This window comes from Macaca mulatta, chromosome 20 (assembly GCF_049350105.2).
Source record: "Macaca mulatta isolate MMU2019108-1 chromosome 20, T2T-MMU8v2.0, whole genome shotgun sequence".
NCBI lineage: Eukaryota > Metazoa > Chordata > Mammalia > Primates > Cercopithecidae > Macaca > Macaca mulatta.
In genome coordinates this window covers 23,910,904-23,916,903 of record NC_133425.1, presented here as the reverse complement: position 1 = coordinate 23,916,903, position 6,000 = coordinate 23,910,904, and positions in this window count along the sequence as shown.

Sequence of the window (6,000 nt, the reverse complement as noted above, 5' to 3'; positions counted from 1 at the left end):
AAACATCCTGACTAAATACCATTCTGGCATGGCTCTTCTGTCTCTAAAGGGACTCTCAGCTGTCCCCCTATAACTGAGTGTTCCTCAGTTCTAGAGACATAGCTTCTGACTAGTGTTCATTTGGTAATCCACTCAGGCTGGCTCAAGAAAAGGGAGGATTGTTGAAGTAATGTAGAAAAAGTGACCCAGGGATCTGAGGATGGCAACTCAAATTGAGATGGGCCTTGAGGAGACGGGACAGGGAAGCTATTAGAAATAAAGAAGAGGGGCCGGGCGCGGTGGCTCAAGCCTGTAATCCCAGCACTTTGGGAGGCCGAGACGGGCGGATCACGAGGTCAGGAGATTGAGACCATCCTGGCTAACCCGGTGAAACCCCGTTTCTACTAAAAAATACAAAAAAACTAGCCGGGCAAGGTGGCGGGCGCCTGTAGTCCCAGCTACTTGGGAGGCTGAGGCAGGAGAATGGCGTAAACCCGGGAGGCGGAGCTTGCAGTGAGCTGAGATCCGGCCACTGCACTCCAGTCTGGGCGACAAAGCGAGACTCCGTCTCAAAAAAAAAAAAAAAAAAAAAAAAAAAAAAAGAAATAAAGAAGAGGCCAGGAATAGTGGCTCATGCCTGTAATCCCAACACTTATGGAGCCTGATGCGGGAAGATCACTTGAGCCCAGGAGTTTGAGACTAGCCTGGGTAATATAGTGAGACCCCATCTCTATAAAAAATTTAAAAAAATAGCTGGGTGTGGTGGCACACCTGTAGTCCTAGTTACTCGGGAGGCTGAGGTGAGAGGATCACTTGAGCCCAGGAGGTTGAGGCTACAGTGAGCCGTGATCATGTCACTGCACTCCAGCCTGAGTGACAAGGAAGCCACTCTCTTCCTCTCCCTTGAGATGTGTCTGCTTTCCTCTAAACATTTCTTAATGCATTCTCCTTCCTTCCTTCCTTCACTCAGGCATCTGAGCACCTACCACGTGAATAGCTCCATGTTAAGCACGGAGGATATGGTCAAGGACCTTGCTCTCATAAAATGTGTGTTCTCGTAGGGAAATCTATACAAATAAATAAACACAAAATAAAACATTACAAAATTTTGAGCTCTCAAGGGAATAAGGATGAACTCGAGTAAAGAATAAGAGGTGATCTACTTTAGAGAGTTGGTGAGGAAAGTACTCTCTCAGGAGTGACTTGTCCAGCTCAGATCTGAAGGATGAGAAGGGGCCAGTCATGTTAAGAGATTGAAGACATTTCAATCAGTAGAAATGGCAGGTGCAAAGGCCCTGAGGCTTGACCAAGGAACTGATAAAAGAAGGACAGCCTGACTGGAGTGCAGGTAGCAAGATGGAAGTATTAGATTGGTGCAAAAATAATTGCGGTTTTTGCCATCGAAAGTAATGGCACAAAATAAAGTTACTTTTGCACCAACTTGATGGCACAGAATAAAGTTGAATAGATCAGCATGCTCCTGATAATGCAGGAACTTGGAGGTCCTAGCAATTTTTTTTTTTTTTTTGAGATGGAGTCTTGCTTGGTCACCCAGGCTGGAGTGCAGTGGTGTGATCTCAGCTCACTGCAACCTCCACCTCCCAGGTTCAAGCAATTCCCCTGTTTCAGCCTCTTGGGTAGCTGGGACTACAGGTGCCCGCCACCATGACTGGCTAATTTTTTTGTATTTTAGGTAGAGACGAGGTTTCACCATATTGATCAGGCTGGTCTTGAACTCCTGACCTCAGGTGATCCACCTGCCTCAGCCTCCCAAAGGGCTGAGATTACAGGTGTGAGCCACCATGCCCGGCCAAAAATTTGAATTTTATTTAAGTACAATGAGAAGCCTTTAGAGAGTTGTCTTCTCTTTACCAAGCAGTTTTTTTGGTATAACTTTAACCTGCATTTGGCTGACTGTTGCAGCCCTATCCTCATGGATCTCTCATATCCTCTCTGTTTTGCTCCTTATAGCCAATTAGCAATTGGCTTCTGTGACTTAGTTAAAAGTCTCATAGAGATCATCTGATTGGACCAGCTGGCCTTTTGGAGTCTAGTTACAAATCCTAGACCACTGGTCATCCTATGACTGGATTGGCTGGCCTTATATCAGGTGCAATCTTTGATCCAATCAGCTGTGACCAAGGACAGGGTTATGCCTTCCTACCAGGGACTGTAGATAAAGCAGGCAATGATACTCCAGAGATAAGATCTAGGAAACCAGCATTTCACTGGGTGCCTAACTTATTAAACTTCTGAAAATACATATTAGGTGGTGTCTAATGTATTCCTGATTAAAACTGTCAAATGGCTTCTAAATGCACTTAGGGTCAAAACTCAACATCCTTAGCATGCCCTTAATGCTGCTTCCTCTGGACCTAGCTTTCTTTTTTGTTCTCACCAGTGCTACTCTTCCTACACCTTACTGGCCTGTTTTGTTACTGTTGTTGTTGTTGTTGTTTGGTTGGTTGTTTTTTGTTTGTTTGTTTGTTTGCTTTTGATCTCTCCAGTCTCAGGACATTGCGCATGATGGTTTTCTTCCCCTAGACACTTTATTTATTCTCTTTACTCGAATAACTCCCAATCTTGCTTTTGCTCTGATCCTAAATGTCTTTTCCTCTTCTTTGACCTCTCCTCCACCAGCTAAATTAGAGGTCCCTGTTTATTTATTTATTATTTTATTTTATTTTATTTTATTTTTTGAGATAGAGTCTGACTGTGTCACCCAGGCTGGAGGGCAGTGGCATGATCTTGGCTGACTGCAACCTCTGCCTTCCGGGGATCAAGTGACTCTCCTGCCTCAGCCTCCTGAGTAGCTGGGATTACAGGTGTGTGCCACCACATCTGGCTAATTTTTGTATTTTTAGTAGAGGTGGGGTTTCACCACGTTGGCCAGGCTGGTCTTGTACTCCTGACCTCAAGTGATCCGCCCACCTCGGCCTCCCAAAGTGCTGGGATTATAGGTGTGAGCCACCACACCTGGCCAGAGATCCCCATTTATATTTGTATTTCTTGCATTACGTTTTCCCTTCATGGTATAGATCACAATTTTGAACGCTGTTGATGTGTATGTTCACTGTTCAGTGCTTGTCTCCTCTACTAGACTGAGAGTTCCATGAGGAGAGTGGTCATATCTTTTGGGATTATTACTCCTTCTGGCTGTCTTAGTCTGTTTTGTGTTGCCGTGAAGGAATCTCTGAGGCTGGGTAATTTATATATAACAGAGGTTTATTTGGCTCACGGTTCTGCAGGCTGTACAAGAAACATGGTGCCAGCATCTGTTCTGGTGAGGGCTCAGGAAGCTTTTACTCACAGCAGAAGGCAAGGGGAGCCGGCGTATGCAGAGATTACATGGCAAGAGAGGAAGCAAGAGAGAGACAGAGGGGAGGTGTCAGGCTGTTTTAAACAACCAGCTCATGCGAACGAATCCAGTAAGAATCCACTCATTCCCAAGGGAGGGCATTAATCTATTCATGAGGGATCCACCTCTATGACCCGTCTGCTTCTCATCAGGCTCCACCTTCAGCTTCTCATCAGGCTCCACTTTCAACGTGAGGTTTGAAGGGGGTCAAACATCCAAACGATAGCCCCAGCACACAGTAAGTGCTGAATAAATAAATGAATGAATAAATGGATGAATGCCCAGAAGTTAGAGATTGTGTGACCCGAGGAGTCACAAAAGACTGCATGATGCTGGGTGCAGTGGGTCATGCCTGTAATCCCAACACTTTGGAAGGCCGAGGTGGGCAGATCACTTGAGGTCAGGAGTTTGAGGCCAACCAACATAGCAAAACTCCATCCTTAATAAAATACAAAAATTAGCCGGGAGTTTTAGTGTATGCCTGTAATCCCAGCTACTTGGGAGAGTAAGGCATGGGAATTGCTTGAATCTGGGAGGTGGAGGTTGCAGTGAGCTGAGATTGTGCCGCCACACTCCAGCCTAGGCAACAGAGTGAGACTCTATCTCAAAAAAAAAAGCAAAAAAGACTTCATGGAAAGCATGAGACTTGACCTTGGCCTTGAAGGATGGATAGGATTTAGAGAGGGCAAGTGGAAACCTTTCAGGTAGGGATAACATTTATCAGGAAAGGCAGAGAATTGGGAGAAAGCCTGAGCTAGCCCAGGGTGTAGTGTGGACACCAGCCTAATTAGCTCAGAGGCCTGAGCTGACAAGATCTGGAAAAGAAGATTGTCTAGGCAGAAAAGCACCCAAATGGGAAAAATGTAAATATGTGAACTATATTAAATCACAATAGCTGACATCTATATGGTACTTATGGTGTTTCAAGTTCTTTTCTAAGTGCATTATGAAGGTAAGCTCATTTAATCCTCACCATGAACTTCCGGAGTAAGTACTATATTTGTGCCCATGTTATGGACGGCGAAGCTGAGGCAGAGGGCGACGATCTTGTCAAAGGTCTGTGGGTTGATAAATACAGAGTTGGGATCCAAAGCCATTGGATTCAAAGTCAAAGGAATCAAACTCTGCAACTGTCCAGATCCAGTTGCAGAGTTTGTGTGCTTGAATGTTGTGCAAGCTGCCTCTGTTCTCAAAAGGCAGAGGCATAACGTGGCAAAAAGTCAGTTCCAGGGACCGCACAGTAAAGCAGCAGCAAAGAGAAACTCAAGGGTTCTGGTCTTGAGCTTGGTAGAGGGATCTGCTGGTCCAGAAATGAGTCAGCTGGGAAAGGGAGCTGCATTTGAGGGAGAGGGAGATGGAGAAATCAGCAATAGAGCAAGAGATTCGAGCAGCATGGCCAGGAATGCTTAGTGAGGGTCTGCTGTATGGGCTTTCAAGTCAGGCAGACGTGGGTTTGTATATCGGCTTTGCTATCTACTTGTAAGTTTCACTATCTACACAATGGCTTTAACAATCATACCTGCCACAAATACGAGGATTCAATGGGACAAGATGAGTGAAGTTCATGGCACAGTGTCTGACACCCAGGGTGGTGGCTTAGTGAATGGAAACACTCTTCCAATGGATTTGGATGGCAAGGATTGGCCTGAATCCTGGCTGCAACCCAGAAGTGGTAATATTAATATTTATCTGATGCCAGCCAGCGGGGTTCAACTGAGCAGCCTTCAAGCAAAGGTATCCCGAGGCTCCTGTGCCAAAGTTTTTCAGGGAGCAAACCTAGATGGTGTGGTGGGGAGGGATGTGGGGTAGAAGGGGAGTCCTTCCGGGGTCACATGGCTGTTTCTCTCCTCTAGCACTCTGGCCTTTGCAGAAGGACTTTATTCGTGACTACCAGGGAAGATACCCTGCTAGTTAAGGCCCTGGGGCCTTTCTCTCCATCCCAGATCCACTTCCCAGATGCCCTGCTTTTGCACACTCCCAATTCCCAGGGTGCCTGGATGCTGCTGCTTCCCCTTCACAGTGTTCTTCACCTGTTTGCTCCAGTTCTCAGATCCTTCCCTCTCCAAGGGGTGGCTGGAGTCACTTGTCCCCAAGAGTAGGAGGAAATGCATGGCCCCTGAGCAAAGATGACATGCAAATTCATCTAGCATTCCACAGTTTTAAATAGCTAATGCATTCGGGGCTTAAGACCTAGATGATGGGTTGCTAGACGCAACAAACCACTGTGGCACACGTCTACCTAGGTAACAAATCTACACGTTCTGCACTTGTATCCCGAACTTAAAGTAAAATAATAATAATAAAAAATTACTTCAGTTAACATTCCCAAATATTTTTCACATGCTTCAAAATAAAATCTACCTCGTCCTTCATCTTTAAAAAATTTTTTTTAAAATAAAGTGCTCTGTAACCTGCCATGAAAACAAGAGTAGGAGATGATTTGATATGTTGCGTGGCTACAGTATCACAGAGCATCAAATCACACAGTGAGAAGGGTACTCCCTTTTGACTTCTCCTTTGCTCCTTCTGAGTAAACCAAGGGAAGCATCTTCTTTTGGTGCCAGAATATCCTTTAACACCTAACACTTTGGTTATATCCTTTTCACGAAGAACAGGTAGCCGGCAGCCGGCCTTCAGCCAAACTCAGGGAGGTGGAGGTTGCA